This window comes from Triturus cristatus, chromosome 8 (genome assembly GCF_964204655.1).
Source record: "Triturus cristatus chromosome 8, aTriCri1.1, whole genome shotgun sequence".
Lineage (NCBI taxonomy): Eukaryota > Metazoa > Chordata > Amphibia > Caudata > Salamandridae > Triturus > Triturus cristatus.
In genome coordinates, this window is record NC_140591.1 from 1,209,753,767 (window position 1) to 1,209,768,687 (window position 14,921).

Below are 14,921 nucleotides of genomic sequence, written 5' to 3' on the forward strand. Positions count from 1 at the left end.
AATATATTTTATATATGTTAATGCCAAGGTGTATTGAAGAATGAGTTGGTGTATAAGTGTGTGGGTGGAGAATTTAAGAGGTGTGTGACTGACAGTATAAGTTAGTGATAAAATGTGTCCTACTGTTAGCATGGGTTAGTGACTAAACAGTGTGAATGTCTGTATCAGTCTCTCAGTTGTTGTGTAAGCTGCTGCATGGGTTGATGATTAGGTACATGATTGTCTATATGGGTTACTTATTAGTTGCATGAGTATCTGTATGGGTGCCTCAGTGTTTGTGTGTGTGGGTGGGTGGGCGGTGGGTGACTTTCTGCCTACTTGTGTGAGTGGATATTTTACTGGGTGTATGGGTTCAATGGTGTATGTGGAAATAGCTGTATAGGTGAGTGACTGTGTGTATCAGTGTGTTGGTGAGTGAATGAATGTCTCATTTGTATATGTGTGAGTAACTACATATGTGAAAGGCAGTATATGTGAGTGTTGGAGTATATGAATGACTATATCTGAGAGTGAGTAATTGTGAGAGTGGCTGTATAAATAAGTGTATGCTTGTGTCAGTGATTGTATAAGAGAGTAAGCATATGTTAGTATTTGTACGAATAGGTTAGATGGTGAAGGTATAACTGCATAGGTGACAAAATGGCAGTGTTATTGATTCTTTACATGACTAGCTAGGTGTGTCGATAACTCTATGGATGAGTGATGGTGTATGAGTGTTTGTGTAGATGTATGAGTACTTAGAATAGTGCTGTATTGATGAGTGACTGCATGTATGAGTAACTGTAAGGGTGAATGAATGAATGTGAGTGTATAGCTAGGAATTAGTCAGAAGGTATATAGTAACTGCTATTGATTTGTCTATGGTTTCGAAAATGGTAGTCTGTATTTTAGACTGGGTGTATCAAAGGTTATATTAGGGTGTGAAGAGCTGCATCAGATTATCACGTGGATGATGTCATCAGCTCTGAACCCCTCGATTCCCACACACAGAGCAGGGCATACCATTGATTTAATATTCAAAATTCATTAAAAATTGATTTAAAATTCATCAATTGCTCTAGATGCATTGACAGAAGTAACCTGGTCTGACGATATAATATTGAAGCTTTCCTGGGATTCTTCCAGAACTAAGTTTGACGTGCCAGCAAATCCCTCTGGCTCTTATACTAGGCCATGGAAAAAAAGCTGACCATTCTGAAGTAAAGAGCACCCTAAAACGCTTGATACCTATCCTCTCAGGCAACATCAATTGGGATGCATCCTTAGTCAATCAATGGCTCTTGGACACTGTCGATCACATCGCCCCCAGGCAAACCTACTACCTCAAGAAGGAGAGATCTACCCCTCAGCACCCTGAGTCACTTCAGAATTTGGAGAAAAAAGAAAATATTTTTTTAAAATTCGAGAGGACCTGGAGAATTGACGACCAGGACACAAACAAAACATCCTACAAAACAGCCCTCAGACACTATCATTATAACTTAAAAAAAGCGGATCTTATTTCTACTCAGTTAATATCGTGAAGGCCAAAAACAAGCCGATGGGGGCCACCAACCCCTCCTGCTACCTCCAATAAGTCCCAGTTGCTGAGAGGTCTTTGGACGCCCAGCCTCCCTTTTCCACCACTCTGCAAATGTGTGATGTCATCAGTGATGTCACTGACCATTTAATGAGTGATGTAATATAGGAGGTCACAAGCAGTGCATTGCGGGGGCATAAGTTGTAGTTAGCTAAGGTAACCATAACTGCTGAATTAACCTTTGGTGTTTTCAGTGAATACATATATATATATATATATTATCTACTGGCGGTCACCAGTAGATAGTTATAGTTAGGACCGTGTTTCCATAGGAAATCCGCAACATTCTATTTGGAATAACTTTGGCGCCGGTTGACGAATCCTTGCAAAATTTTCAAAATAGGTGGGGCGCTCCGCTCCGCTCCTACCCTGAAAGTCTCGGGGGATTCGTCAAGCGGGGGCTGAGAAAAAAGGGGGGTCCCAAAACGCGTTTTCCCCATGCAATTTTACATAGGGACCTTTAGTCCAAGGTACAGCCCGAACGGCTGAACAGAATTACTTGAAATTTGGCAGAGAGGTAGTCCTCAGCTCAGGGATGTGCCTTTTGCATATATGGAGTCAATCTGTTCAGTAGTTCCTGAGATAATCAAAAGTAAAATCATATATATATGTGGGCGGAGCCTAACCATACATCTCATCCTGAGATCTGATTGGCTGTCAGCCCTTCATCCAAGAAGTGTTGGCAGCCATCTTGGGACCAATATACATGATAGCACCTCATTAAAAAGCATTGCAGTTAATTGAAGGTTTTAAGACTTTAGTTACATTATAAATCATTTGTTGATGGTACCATACTCATTTTAGGAATTGTGGTATGTTCTAAGGTGATTTCACCATGTGAAAAAGCCTTCTGCTGGGATATCATGATTGAGAGAAAAATATTTTCTCATGCTTTTCCCACAGAGGTTTGGAAGGTGATCTATAAGCTAAACTGAGAGCTTATTTTCTGTAAATTCACATTATCTTTCTCAGTCATGTGAGAATGAAGTCTGACATTCTCAGTAAAACATGTACATCCAACAAGGGCAGAGACTGTCAGTTGATTCCTTTGTGTTCTACTGCAGCTTCCCAGAGTGTTCCAAAGAACAACTAGAGCGCTAACAGTCCTACTAATGATAAACGTATGGCACACCTGAAGCCATCTTGCTTGGATTAAAGTGGTAACTCTTAAAACATTTAATTTAAAAAGGAACAAAATGAGGGGGTTCATTTTTCCATAAAAAGTATGATTAGTGCTGCAGAAAGAAAAATTAGGGTACATATGAGTGACTTCTCAAATCCTCTTCTATTTCATTAAAACATTCTGACATGCAGACTGAAACATGCACTTTCAATACCAGCAGCAGTTTTCCCTGGTGAGCAGTAGCTTTACTACAGTGATCTAATGAGCAAAATGAGTGCTAACATTCTGAATTTATGGCAAATGTGTGACACATCTGAATGCCTTCTTGATGGAATCAAAGTAAAAAACTGAAAGTATTTCCTACTGAGGAGACTGCAGTAAATGAGGAAATTAGGAAACTTCATAACAAATAAGTCTCCCAAGATGGCCACCAGAGACAAAAGAGCCCAAATGTAGCCCAAATATCACCCAGATGTAGCCCAAGTATAGCCCAATGACAGAATGTCCCAGAGTGTTCTTAAAAACAACTAGAGCGCTTACTGTCTTCATTGTGACAAAAGTATGGCACACCTGAAGCCATCTTGATTGGAATAAACTGGTAACACTTAAAACATTTAATTTAAAAAGGAACACAATGAGGGGGTTCATTTTGCCATAGAAATTATGATTAATGCTGAAGAAAGAAAATGAGGGCACATTTTGAGTGACTTCTCAAATCCTCTTCTATTTCATTAAAAAATTCTGACATGCAGACTGAAACATGCACTTTTAATACCAGGAGCAGACTTCCATGGCGAACAGTAGTTTTACTACAGTGATCTAATGAGCAACTATAGTGCTAACATTCAGAATCTATGGCAAATGTGTGACATATCTGAATACCTTCATGATGGAATCAAAGTAAAAAACTGAAAGCATTTACTACTGTGGAGACTGCAGTACATGAGGAAATTAGGAAACTTCATAACAAATAAATCTCCCAAGATGGCCACCGGAGACAAAAGAGCCCAAATGTAGCCCAAAATCACCCAGATGTAGCCCAAATATAGCCCAATGACAGAAGTGTGCAAAACACTTATTATTTTGTGTTTTTGCAGTGTTATATAGTGCAGACTTGTCAGGTATTGGAGTGCTTTACATGAGCATTGGTTACATCACACAAGAACAAATTCATTTTGGTTGTAGACATGGGGAGACTAAGTGATTTGACCAGAATCACAGAATGTCGAGCTGAAGCAGAAACTCCAACCTGGGGGGGGCGCTAGAGGGCGCGCACGCAGTATGGCCGCACTTCGGTGAGGCTCCTGCTGCCTGGACACGCTATCCTACAAATATCCTGCTTTCCCGATCGCCTGCCGGACCGTGACCGGGTGTACCTGTGGCTGCTGGTCCCCGGCGGCCCCGACTGAAGTTTGGAAGCTGAGAGCCCGTCGAGGACTTTGTGGGACGCGTTGCAATTTCCGCCGGACCGGTGGCTGAGGCGTGGCGGTGACGCCGGCCGGGGTCTGGAGCCACGCGATCCCGGTGCTGTACACGAGGCAGTTAGGCCCCGGCCTGCCCCCTGGCTGCTGCGGCGACCGTTGCTGTGGAGAGCGCAGGGGGTGCACGGTGTGCAGAGGCGGCGAGAAACGGAGGGGCTCTGGACTCTTCTCGTGCCTGGCTTGGCCCCCTCCCACCCCCCCACTGCCGTGTGAACTGCCTGGGCCTGGCGGCGGAGAGCGGTGATCCTGCGATTTGGGGGCGAGCGGTGCTGGTGGCCGGAGGGGTCTCTCTGCGTGGCGCCAGAGGTGAACCGCTCCCCCGTCCTGGACTGGACGGACTGCACTGCTTGGGGCTGTGGCGGATGGGTGCCCCCTCCCCCCCTGCTTTACCTGGGTATTGCTGACTCGCCGCCGGGGGTGCTCCGGACTCCCCCGATCCCTCCTGCTGCACTCGCTGCGACAGGACTCTGCGGCATACCGGAGGTGGCGCTGGGCCGAGACTGCGGCGGGGCTGCTGGCGGAAGAGGGATACGCCGCGCTGGCCTAGCGCTGCACGGACCGAGCTTTCACTGCTGCTGGGGACCCCTGGGGCCTGCTCCTGGACGGCTCCCCTTGCCTCCCCTCGCTGCAGCCTAGAGGCCCCCTGCTGGTGCTACGCTGGTGTCCCTGACGAGAGGGCTTCTCTTCGTGGGCTTGCATCCTTCCGGTGCGCGAGCGGCCGGTGCCCGCGGCGGAGTGCTGGCTGATTTCGCCCTTGGGGCGGTGTGGACTGTCGGAGGGCTCTCTTCCTGGGCTACTCCTGCATTGCTGGGTGAGGCCGTCATCTGCACCGGCGCCTACCGGGGCTGAACTGCCCTTTGCCGGCCCCTGTTTCTGACCTGCCGGCGACGGGGACGGCCTTGGCCACTCTGGGGTGTGAGGCAGCCCCCCACAACGAGCCCACGATGGGCAAGCATGACACTAAACAGGCGAAGCTGTCGTTTGCTGCCCCAGCTGCGAAACCGGGGCTGCGGAGTGCGCCGGATGATGGAGGCGCACGGGCCCCCCCGGGGCTGGACGTGGCCGCGGCCCCGCCGCCAATGGATTTGCAGCAGATGATGCGGGAGATGAGGCAGGGCTTCGCCACAGTGGTGGATAAGGTGGACTGCCTTACTTCCCGTATGGATGCGTACGCGCAGAAAATCGATGCCCATGAGGAGCGCCTTACTGAGACTGAACGGCGGATCTCGGAGAACGAAGATACGACTGCTTCCCACTCTACACAGCTCACTAAAATGGACAATGTCCTGCGCATTATAGCTGCTAAAAATGAGGAGTTGGAAGCCCGCAGCCGCCGTAATAATATCCGCGTGGTGGGTGTGCCAGAGTCCACCAACACGGGGCGCATGGAGGATTATGTGGAGAAGATTCTCATTGCCTCTATTGGCGCGGACGCCTTCTCTAAACAGTTCATCATGGAGAGGGCGCACCGGTCACTTGGCCTGCGGCCGCGTCCCGGCGCCCCGCCCCGGCCCATCATCGCGCGGCTCCTAAACTACCGCGACCGAGATGCTGCGCTGCGGGCTGCGCGTGCGAACCAGAATTTGTCCTTTGAGGGTGTCAGCTTCACCGTCTTCCCAGATTTCACGCCTGTTGTGCAGGACCAGCGTCGTAAGTTTGTTGATGTTAAGAAAAAGCTGAGAGCTCTCCAAATCGACTATGCATTGCTCTACCCGGCGAAGCTGCGTGTCACCCATCAAGCGAAGCAACATTTCTTCACGAACCCGCAGCAGGTGGAGGACTTTTTGAAATCCCTGCGGAAAACGCGTTGTGACCGGCCTGATGAAGAGGATGTGGCCCCAGAGAACGAACATTGACTGCTAGCCTGTGGGTTAACGGGATCCCTTCCCTGCATTACAGTGCGACTTCTCTGTGCCTTTCCTGTTTGCCCGCCCCTGTGAGCCACTTGATGGGCTATGTACCGACTGAGTGAAGATGGCCCAGTCGCGGGCTGGACAGGGATCGGTAATGTATGCCAGGCACCACCCTTATCCCTCCCTCTATGACTATGGTGGGTTACGGGCAGGCATGGGTGGATCTGTGTGCCCTCTGGATGTCCCCTGTAGGGTGTACCCCCTGGACTCTATTGACTGAGTTGCTCCTGTTGAGCTTTTTGAGGGTTCTGATGGGTGGGTAGACATTTCTGGCGAGTTGGGGTTGCTTCAGTGGGTGTGGGGTGGGGTGGTGGGGCGCGGGGCTTTGTGGGACTCTTTAGCTCTGTGGAGATGTGGGTCTGCTTTCGGGGCGGTAGGGTGGGATCTGAGGTCAAGGTTCTGGGGGACTGAGTGCCTCGCTTCCCCCCGTTGCTCGGCACTGGAGCCTGGTGCTGGGTATCTGCTAGGGCAGGCAGCCGGGTTGGTTTTGAGACCCGGGATGGTTCTTGATGTTGTTGTTATGTTTGATACAGCTGTGTTCAGGACGCTGCCGTCCATGGCATCATTCCACGCTTTTGGTGTTTATTTGCGGCGTGGTCCCCTGTGGGGACGTGGTGGGTACCCATTTGTTGAGGATAGATTCTGCCTAGGCTTTACCGGTGATGTGGACTGTGGAGCGCTTGTGGTTTGGTGTGTGGTGTGTAAAGCAAATCGCGCGCGCGATGGATGGGGGATGACTGAAAGAGGCCCCTTTGCCGCTGCACTTCCTACCTGTTTTGGGTCTACCTGGCTATGGGGGACACTGATTTGAATATACTCACGTGGAATGTCAGAGGCCTGGGGGACCCTAAAAAGCGGAGAAACGTCCTCTCCTACTTAGATCGCCACGCTGTACACATTGCGTTCCTTCAGGAGACCCATTTCCGGGCGCAGGCTACCCCTACCTTTGCTAACAGGTGGGCGAAGTATTCTACCTTTTCGTCTTACTCCTCATATTCCCGTGGTGTTGCTATATTAGTTAAACGGACCACCCCCTTCGTGCTGGCGGGTACGAAAAGTGATGCCCAAGGCCGATACTGCCTGATGTGGGGGAGACTGGGACATAGAATGGTTACTCTGGCCTGTTGCTATGGTCCCAATGTGGACGACCCTGCCTCCTTCGTTGACCTCGGTGCGGATATAATAGGTGTGGGTACGCAGCACCTCATACTGGGAGGAGATTTTAACGTCACACTTGCCCCGGCGCTTGACAGGTCCCACCCGGCCCCGCATCATTATAAACGGTCCCGGGAGATACTTCTGGACATCATTACGGAGCACAGGCTGATTGACGCATGGAGACACCTCCATGCGGACGGCCACGAGGGTACTCACTTCACGGCGCAGGCACGCTCCTGGGCCAGGCTCGATTACGTCCTCCTGACCCCACAATTTCATGCTGCGCTGGTTGGAGCGCAGCACCTTCCGCGTACATTCTCGGACCATGCGCCGGTGCGAGTCACACTGAGGGCGGCGGAACTAGGCCCCCCTCTGGCGGCCTGGCGTCTGCAGCCCATGATGCTTCTCGATACCCTGTTTCAGGAGGAGCTGCGGGAGGAATGCTTGGCTTTCTTTGAGCGCAACAAGGACTCTGTGCAGGACGTTGAGACTATCTGGGATGCTTTCAAAGTGACCCTGCGGGGTATTTGCATTGCCAAGGGGTCCGGTGTCCTGAAGAGCATTATGGCGCGCCTGCGCACCTTGGAGGATGACCTTTGGGCGCTGGAGACGTCGCTTGCGGCCAACCCTGATGATGCCAAGCTGGCGTGCATTCGGGACAAAATTTCTGAGTATACTGCGGAGGCCACCCGGGAGGCTAACTTTCGAGGCAAATACTGGGTTGCCCGGAGTTACGGTGAGGGTGAGAGGCCGGGGAAAGCCCTGGCTGCAACGATGAGGCTAGCACGACCGCCTAATACGATCATGGAGATTGTAGGGGTGGATGGCACAAGGTACAGTGAGACCGCACATATCCTCAACGCATTTGTAGCCCACTATAGTGTGCTCTATGCGTCCACTAGGGTTGGAGAGCTCCAATTGCATGATTACCTTGACGATGTGTCCCTGGGGTGGCTTAGCGATGCGCAACGGGAGTTTCTGAGCTCCCCTTTTTTAGCTAGACGAGGTGAGAGAGGCCATTATGCAGATGAGGTCGGGTAAAACCGCCGGACTCGACGGGATACCCATTGAATTTTACAAAACCTATATTGACTTTATGGCCCCAGTGTTGAGAGAAGTCTACGAGGATGCATTGGAGGTGGGTCATCTCCCCCCATCGATGCGCATGGCCCTCATCACATCGCTCCTTAAACCGGGGAAGGAGGCCGGCGACTGCGACTCTTACAGGCCTCTCTCCCTCCTCAATTATGATGTGAAAATTTTAGCCAAGCTCATCGCCAATCGAATCAGTCTATTACTCCCCAACCTGATACTGCCCGACCAGGCCGGTTTTGTGCCAGGTAGGGCCACGACGCATAACTTGCGCACATTCTTTTCGATCCTTAATTCTGTGCATGCAGATCTGCCCATGGCCGCCGTGTTCCTGGATGCCACGAAAGCCTTCGACTCCCTTGAATGGGACTACCTGTTCCAAGTACTGGGGCACATGGGTTTCCCGGCTGTATTCATCTCGTGGATTAAATTATTGTATACTGCCCCTATGGCCAAAGTCTTAGTGAATGGGAGGTTGTCCTCTGACTTCCCCATCACCAGGGGCACCAGGCAGGGCTGCCCCCTTTCGCCTCTATTATTTGCTTTGGCCATGGAACCTCTGGCAGCCAAACTGCGGCAACACCATCGTGACAAAGCACTGCGGTGCTTCCAGAGGCAGATACTTGTATCCATGTATGCCGATGATATCACCCTCTATGTACGGGAGCCGAAGGAAAATCTTAACCCGATCCTCCGCAAATTCATTCGGTTTGGCATGATTTCCGGCATCCAGATCAACTGGAGCAAGTCTTGTTTGTTTCCCCTGACTGCCTCCACTGGAAGATTTGTGCCTGACTTCCCCCTTGCCTGGTGTGACGGGGACTTTAAGTACCTGGGCATCCGCATTGAAAAAAACAGAGATGAACTTATGAGGGCTAACTATGGGACGGCTCTGTCCCGCATTACAGACTCCATCACTCGATGGATCACCCTACCCCTTTCAATGGCTGGCAGGTCCTCACTGATTAAGATGGTGATCTTGCCGCAGCTGCTGTACCTTTTCTTGAATATTCCCTTTTATCCTGGTGCTTTTTTCTTTTGACAACTCCGCTCGGAACTTATTAGACTAGTCTGGGGCAGTAAGTCACCCCGGCTCCAGTGGGACATCCTGATCAGGCCCTTTGAGCAGGGTGGTTTTGGCATTCCCAACTTTGAGCTCTACTATCAGGCAGCCCAGGCGCACTATGCTTACTATTGGATGCGGCAGCCCCGATATATGCCCCAACTAGCGGCTGAACATTGGTTGGCCCACCCCATTCCCATAGAAGGCGCGCTGTACATACCGGTGACAGGCAGAGATAAGACGCCCACGACATTGATCAGTACGGTGACTGCGTGGACCAAGCTGGCTGCCGCTCTAGAGCTAGAAATGGTGTACACGCCACTCCTGCCTCTTGTTTATCATCCTAATATGCCCCTGCTGCAGGAGGCGGGTTTCCGTAAATTGCTTCAAGCTATTCACGTGAAGACGTGGGGCGACCTGTACCACAACGGCACGTTCCGGTCCATGGAGCACATGTATGCCACCATCCAGCCTACTCCCCTCGATGTTTTCTTATACCTACGCCTGCGGCAGGGGCTGAGGGCCCTCATGCCCTGCTTCCCCCAGGAGCCCCCGCATTTGGCTCCGCTGCATCGTATACTGAGCGATGACACTCCAGCTAATCTTGTCTCCAAAATATACCGATCGGTCCACTCCTCCACGCAGGCACCACAGTTGGCAGCCAGGGAGAGATGGGACCGAGAGTTAAATGTCCCGTTGACGGATAAACAGTGGCAATTCTGCCTGATGATGACGGACCGCGTCTCCTCCAGTAGCCGCCTCAGGATTATCCATTATAAATACCTTCATAGGCTCTACTTCACGCCCGCCAGACTTCACAGATATCGGCTTCGCGACAATGATAATTGCAACAGATGCTGGGCTCCAGGTGCGGACTTCCTTCACCTGGCGTGGACGTGTGATGCAGTTCACCGCTATTGGTGCCGGGTGTTCGAGGCGCTCTCAAAGATGATCGATACAATATTGCTGCCCTCCCCTCTCCTAGCCCTGTTGGGTTATGTAGAGCCTATACAGGCGGCGCACCGTAAATTCATCGCGCTGGCCTTTCTGCTTGCGAAAAGGAGAGTGGCGTGTCGTTGGGGCAGAGGCAGGGCCCCAAAATTTAAGGACTGGATGAGAGATCTTGTTTACTGTCAAGATCAGATCCGAACGTACTCTGAGCTCATGCCGCCCACGTCGCGGCCCGCTGATATATGGGCCCCATTACAATGTTATCTCCTTGCTGGGACGACGGCCCCGGATGGCGGTCAGGATGCTTAATGAGCTCGTACTGTGGGGTGCAGCGACTGAGGGTACTTGCCCGAGATTGGTTCCGGGATTTGCTGGCATTGGTCGCGCTTAAGAAGTGGGTCTCCTCTCTGGTTTGCGGGAGGGTGTGTTGCTGTGAGAATTGGGGTGTGGGTGTTACCCCCCCCCCAAAGGGTCCATACCCCTTGCAGTGATCTCTTGAATTCCGTACTTTAGATAATGTTTTACAATGGGTTTGTTTTGCTGTCCACGTCACCCCTGCAAAGAATGTGTCTTCGTTACATCTTTCCGGCCTTCTCTGTATCACCCATATTGAGATGAGTGCGCACTGGCGCTCCTTGTAACACAGCTGTATGTTTACTTTGTCTTAAAATGTCAAAATAAAATTAAAAAAAAAAAAAAAAGAAACTCCAACCTGGTTCCCCAGTTGCAAAGTCTGCAGTTCTGGAAGTAACACCACATCCTCTCCCCTAAGTGCAACATTTAATCAAGTGGTCAAGTGGATAAAAAAACATAAAGATAACAAATAATTTAAAAGTGCTTTGTCTCTATTTGAAAACTCAGAAAATATGTCCTTATTTTAGTCTTTTAGAGCACTAACCATAATTTTGATGCCAATAAGACCCTCTCATATATGTAATTTCGAAAGGAAATGCTCTAGGTATTACAGTTTTGATTACATCAAGATGACGTCAGGCGTTCCACACTTTTGTAATAAATATAGAATGTTAGCAATCTAGTTGTTCATTAGGATACTGTTGAGAGGCAGAGGACAGGGGCACGGACTCTGAAAATTGAAGGCAGGTAGGAGGGTGCAAAGGCAACAATTTAACCACACTGAGCAGGCAGGAAGGGCCGTGGCAGCACAACAGACTATGGAGGGCAGTGGAAAGGGGGGCAGGGGCAACAAACCAACAATACAGGACTTGCAAGAGAGGCTGTGGCAATGTAATAGACCATTGTGGGCAGAAGGAAGAGGCAATGGTAGTACAACCATACATGCCAACAGACCCGATTCAGCCAGGAAACGTCCAATGTTTTTAAGCTCAAATGGGCTTTATTTGATCTGTCTCCTGTCTACAATCTCCTCTTTTTCAATGTAACTCAAAGGGGAAAATCAATACCCCAGTTCTTTTTCAAAATCTCCCTCTTACCAAGTTCAAAATGCTCGCAAGTATGGTACACTGGATCATGGAAGGAAATGGGGTAGGGACATGGACTTGGATAACAGAGGACAGAAGGGACATGGAGAGGTGCACCAAACTGACCCTGCAGGGCAGGCATCAGGGTTTGCAGCAGCACAATACACCACACAGGGCATGCGGGACGGGAGTGCAGCACAACAATCCATAGAAAGCAAGCGGGAGGGGACAGGACCATGCACATGGACAACAGAGAACAGAGGGGCAAGAGGCAATGGTAGCTAGCTGACCATTATGGACAGACAGGAGCTGCAGCATAACAGACCATAAAGGGCAGGAGGGACGGATCAGGGGCATTACAATGGAACAGACAAGCCAGGAGGGAGGGAGTAGGGGTCTGCACATGTAAACAGAGGGCTGGGGTCATCAGGGCCAATAAATTAGAATATGAAGGGGAACCACACAGCCCCCCTTCTTAAAAAATTAAAATAAATAAAAGACTGGCATCGTGCCGGAGGCCACGCCCCCTCCTTGCAGCACTCTGCAAACGCGCCCCCTGGCGAGTTGTAAGTTGGGGAATTAATTCCTCTTCAATACTGAGGGTCCCTGAGGGCCAACTAGCCCAACAGGCATCTCCAGTATGCGCCAGGGAGCTGCGCTGCAGACAGGTGTTCTGAGGCCAAGCCCCTTTTTACACCTCTCTGCAACGCAGCTCTGTGGCGCTTACTGGAGGTACCTAGTGGTCTAGTTTGACCCTAGGGGCCCTTAGGATTCAAGGGGACTTAATCTCTCAACTTAGAACAGCCCCAGGGCGCGTTTACACAGTGGTGAAGGGAGGGGACGGGGCCTGAGGTGACGTGTGCAAACACGCACTATGGCACGTTTTAAATTGGGGATATAATTTCCCTTCAATACTGAGGGCCCCTGGGGGCTAACTAGCCCACCAAGTGCTTCCAGTAAGCGCCACTGAGCTGCATTGCAGAGAGGTGGTCCAGGCCGTGCCACTTTTTACACCTCTCTGCAACGCAGCTCTGTGGCACTTACTGGAGGTACCTAGTGGGCTAGTTGGACCCTAGGGACCCTCAGGATTCAAATGAACTTAATCTCCCAACTAAAAACGGACACAGGGCGTGTTTACACAGTGGTGAAGGGAGGGGACGGGGCCTGAGTTAACGTGTGCAAAAACGCCCTGTGGCCTGTTTTAAGAGGTAGTTTTAATCCCCCTGCCCTATTATATACTAGGGGCTTACAGAGGAGGTCATGCTAATCACAGGGGGACCCCAACGCATAATGATCCCTAGTGTATGTAGGTGTTTTCACTGTATTCTAAGTGTCTTTTAACATAGCACTGGCTCTAGGGCTGGTTAGTCAGACTCAGTTACCACCAGTATCCGTCTGAAAAAGTTGAGGGTACAGGATGATTTTGCAACAAGGCTTCTTTCTGCTCTTCTTTTTGTTCTTTCTGCACTTTATCCTTCTTCCTCCACTTTTCTTCGTCTTTGAGGACTTCTGTTGCTTCTTTCTGCACTTCTTTTTTTTCTTTCTGTGCATTTTTTCTTCTTTCTTCACATGTCCTATCTCTGTAGGCATAGTTATAAATTAGCATTTAAAAAACCTTTGAAATTCACAGAAAAAACCATAGGTTTCAGGCACGTTATAGTTAGGAATTAGCATTTAAAAAACCTCAGAAATTCACTGAAAAAACCATAGGTTTCAGGGGTGTTATAGTTAGCTGGACTTTTCACTTGTACAAAACCATTGAAATTCCCCCGTTATAGTTAGTTCAGCTAACTATAACTCGCGCGCCCGCAATGCACTGCTGATGACGTCACATATTACATCACTCATGACATGGTCAGTGACATCACTCATGACATCACTGATGACATCTCAAATTACATCATTGATGACATCACTGATGACATCATCGTTGTGATAGTGTGGCAGACCTCCTCTCACCCTAATATAACCTTTGATACACACATTCAAAAATAGAGACTAAAATTTTCAAAACAATGGACATACCAATACCAGTTACAACAACCTCTTCAGTATTTCTAAGATCCACATCCACATCCACTCATTCACCAACAGTCCTATACAGTCACTCATACATGTACTCACTCATCATATGTACTCATACACCTATACATCCTGTTACACAATGCCACTCATCCATAGAGTTACTCACACACATAGTCACTCATGCTAATAAAGAATCAAACATACATTTACTTGCATATACAGTTATACACACACCACCACACTTACTTCTATGGAAACTTACACATACTTAGTCTTTTAAACAATCACTTATAGAAACTAAGGGTGGGCGTAGTTCGCGAAGTAGCACTTCGCGAAGCTACGCAAAGTGAAGTTCGCACTACGCGAGCTACGCGTAGCACTTCGCGAACTGCGAAGTAACATGTTCGCACTGTGCAAGATGTTGTTTTCAATGATTGCACAGTGCGGACAAGCAACCGGCACTGTGCAATCATTGAAAATGGCATCTTGCACAGTGCGAGCTGTAGTTTTCTGCTGCTCGAGTAGATTTTTACTCGAGCTGCAGCTTTCTCAACGCGAACTGGTAGTTTCTCATCGCGAGCGGTCGCGAGCATACGCGACCCCTCGCAATGAGAAACCTGACCTTCTCGCGTTGGGAATCTCGCCGGGAGGTTTATTTTCCATGCTCGCGATCGCGAACAAGGAAAAAGTCTCGCCAGGATGTCATTTTGCTTGCTCGCGGTCGCCAACTTGACGTTGAGGACCGCGAGCAAGCAAAAAATGACCGCAGCACTACGCAACACTACGCTACGCGTGTTCGCACTGTGCTACGTGCAGTTCGCGTAGCGCGAAGTAGCGCGAACTTCGCAAACTACGCGAGCGTAGCGTAGTGCTTCGCCCAGGCCTAATAGAAACACATACTTATTCATACAGGAACTCTTTCAATCTCTCACTCTCACATATACTCACTTATATACACCAATAGTCACATATACTAGTTTAAAACATATGAAGTTACTCATAAAGACACTATTGAGACAGTCATTCACTCACTAATATACCCATACACACACTCATCCACCCATACAGTCCTGCACACATGCTGTCTTCAACACATA